General features: G+C 37.9%; 1 long non-coding RNA gene across 1 annotated transcript; it reads right to left on the bottom strand.

The window, feature by feature from the left end:
• Positions 1–1,361: 1,361 nt before the first annotated feature.
• On the bottom strand, positions 1,362–2,196 carry LOC131995156 (uncharacterized). Its single transcript, XR_009397214.1, has 2 exons — positions 2,060–2,196; positions 1,362–1,995 (listed from the first exon to the last, which is right to left on the bottom strand). It is a non-coding gene; the product is annotated as an uncharacterized LOC131995156 (long non-coding RNA).
• Between the last annotated feature and the right edge of the window lie 1,360 nt (positions 2,197–3,556).

The raw sequence follows: 3,556 nt of genomic DNA on the forward strand, positions 1-3,556 counted from the left end.
ATACGCACTTAAAGTCACACACACTTGCACATCAAATTAAACCGTTTTTTTTTTTGGTTGAATTTTTTTTAGTTAGTTTTTTTGTAGGTTACGTTTTGCAAACCACATATGATTTGTACATAACCACTTAAATTTATTTTTCTGCCAATTTTCACTGTTGGTTATTAAAAATTTAGGTTTTTACCTTTTTTTTTTTCTATTAATTCTTTGTCCGGCATTATTTACTGGCCGGTGCCTGTTATTTTAGTTTACTGCCGTTTGGTTCCATTCACACACACACAGCACCGTAGAACAATTTTTATCTTATAATTCACTTTTTCATGGGAATTCCTCCACGGCCGGCATATAATTTTCTATACATTACACTTTTGTTTATTTACATTTCATTTTTATTGCGTTTTGTTAGGCAAGTAGAGTTTTTTTATTAAGTTTTTTTTGGCGTAGTTACTCGTCCATTCATTTCTATACACACACACACGCACACACGTAAAGTTTACCGCACTTTTTTTGGTTTTTTTTGGACGCACCTTGTAATTTTTTTTTATTCAAAGCATTTTTATATGCTTATTTTATTTTATTTTTTTTTCGTTTTTATTTCACAATATTTATTTTTACCACTTTTACTTACCTTTTATTTTAAATGCTTATTCAGCATATTTTTTCCGTCCGTCCGCTTTAGTGATATAATTAATTTGATCAAGGTATGTCTAAGGAAGGTATAACTGGTTAGTCGAGTACCGGATAGGTACTACTCGACTCAAGGTATACTTATAGCCCAAGGTACATTTATTGGAGAAGAATTACTTTTTCTTAAGGAGGCTACACCCACTGAGATAGGTTTGACTAATGCTACGTTCACACGTTATGTTATTATATACATGACAAAAATTTGTTTTTCCCTCCCATCCTATGACGGTGACGTCTAAAGGATGATTGGGTTTGTAGCGTGTCACCCTATGTCTGATTAGAGAAGAGCGACATCTGGGTTTGAACAGTCTGTTTTTTTATGGCAGCTGGTGAATGCAACCCTGCGATACCAGCATATGTTACCTCCACATACAAAGGTAACTACTACAATGAAAATCGAGGAAACCATATGTCGTTTGTTTTTGCTATTTTGGAAAACAAAATTTTATGATGGTTCCTCGGTGGACATGATGGCTTGGGGGGACCATAATGGACAGTAAAGGGAAGATGACGAGTTCTTTTTGGATGGAGCCGTGCAAGCAGTAAGAGGTGGTGTCATCAGGAGTGTAGAAAGTGGTGTTTTCAAAAAGAGAGAAGGCTTTTTTTGGTTTTGGATTCGGCAGAGAAAAGGAGGCGGAACTGGCTTTTACCCAACAACAAAGAAAAAGACCAAATTCAAAGTTTTAAAGTGATTTATTGAACTTTCAGCACATTTGCTGAAAGAGGAAAAAAATTAACTATAAATTATTGAGAAGTTTTAAAAGCTGTAACAAAATAAATGAAAATAAATACAAATAAAAAAACTAAAGAGCTGAAAAAGAAGATTATGAAAAAAAAAAGGTGATTAAAATAAATCGAACTGAAAGTTATTAAAAGCTGAAAAAGAAAATCTATGAAAACTCTGGAAAAAAAAAGAAATGTTATCAAAGTAAATAAAAAGGAACCTGAAAAGGGAAAAGTTTCGAAACAAAGCCAAAGAACCTGAAAAAAAAAAGGAAAATACCAATGTAATAATAAAAGACCTGAAAAGAAAAAAAAAACTAAAAACCAAATCAAAGTCAATAGTTAAAAATCCTAAACTTGAAAATCAAAGACAATAGACACCACTAAAGTTGATCACAAAATAACAAAAAGCCAAACGCGAAAACATAAAGCTACACCTCCACCTCCTCTGTCCATCGTGGGAAGCTCTATATCAAAAGCACTGGTCAGCCGACAGTGCTGCAGGTACCCTTTTCCTCACAAACACTATTGCGGGACGTATACGTGAACTTAGACGGACGGACAGGACCTTGACACACATATTTCCTACGAATAAAAAGAAGGTTATTTGTTAATAAAGCGGCTAGGCAGGCAAACACCAGACACTTACCTTTCTATAAGTAACACAGCGCTAGAATAAATAGGCGCTGTCCTCAGCTGTTAGGTCGAGCTCAACCTAGGGCCAGGGGGTAAAGATTCTAGACCTTTGGGGCGGAAAGGAGCCCTTACTGCTGTTGGTGTTCGCTTTGCGAAGTTAGGCCTTTAAAAAGGAATAATCATGTAAGACATAAAAAAAAAGCCAAAGCTTTTATTTACGGGAAATACAATACAGCCGGAATACACATACTTACCACAACCAGACGGACGGACAGACAAGAGGAAAGCGTGGGCACTGCTCAGCCGCCCCAGCACTGACTCCAGTTAGGAGAGACGACCCTGAAGGAAGGCCAGACACCAAGAGAAGACCCAATACACCTGTGGAGGAAGAAGAATTTTATTACTATTTTTCTCTTTGAAGGAGAGGAGTCTATATAATTGAAGTTTTTTTAATTGCCACTATGCAATTCCTTGTTTTGTTTTCTTTGCTTTTTCGTTTGATTGAACTTTGTCTGGCAATGAATTTTTGATTCGGCTTAATAAATACATACCGTTTATAACGTTTGAAATGAAATTCGCCTTTGCCTAGTTTTCATTTCACAATGGAGGAGTAGTTATCTAAGGTAAGAAGGGGGTAGTGCACCAAGCTGTAAGGGGGGATAAGGGAGACCGATTCTGGGGTATCCAAAACTGTTGGACAACGGATACCATGGTTGGGGTGGGCCGTCCAGGGCACTGTAGGATATCTCAGTGCCCCCTGAAGAGCGAATCCATAGCGGAAGGTGCGAGTAAGAAGGCGAAAGACATGCCTGCCTTAACATAAGTGGGACCCTGTGTTTTTCATTTCCATCCAGAGCTGGTTTGAAATTTGTATTTTTTTTGTCACCTGTCTCTGGACATGGTGTGATGGCAAGAACCGCGCCCCAGACTGAGCCACAGCCGGAGCTCTAACGCCAACAGCCAGCGCTCGCCAGCACGCTATGTCCCCTTTCTCCGCTGAGATAGTTCGGACCCTCCGGGGTCCACGACACAGTTCGGTAGGTTTTCTGAACGATGTCTTAACTCTGTGTCGGATGTTTTTGTCTTTTTTGGGCTTGCTTTTTCACATATTAATTTCTTTGAACCATTCGGAATTTTTGTTAATTCAGTTTTAATGAAATTCGGAACGAATTTTGAACTCTTTGACAAAGTTTTTGTCTTTTTATACCCACCACCATAGAATAGGGGTATACTAATCTAGTCACTCCGTTTGTAACATCTCGAAATATTGATCTTGGAACCCATAAAGTATATACATTCTCAATCGCATGAAATTTTGCACAGATACTCAATATTGATGTAGGTCATTGGGGATTGCAAATGGGCTATATCGGCTCAGATTAAGATATAGCTCCCATATAAACCGATCTCCCGATTTGACTTCTTGAAGCCCTGGAAGCCGATATTTTTGTCCGATTTGTCTAAAGTTTTGCACGAAGTGTTCCGTTATGACTTCCAACAGCTGTGCCAA

This window comes from Stomoxys calcitrans, chromosome 1 (genome assembly GCF_963082655.1).
Source record: "Stomoxys calcitrans chromosome 1, idStoCalc2.1, whole genome shotgun sequence".
Classification (NCBI taxonomy): domain Eukaryota; kingdom Metazoa; phylum Arthropoda; class Insecta; order Diptera; family Muscidae; genus Stomoxys; species Stomoxys calcitrans.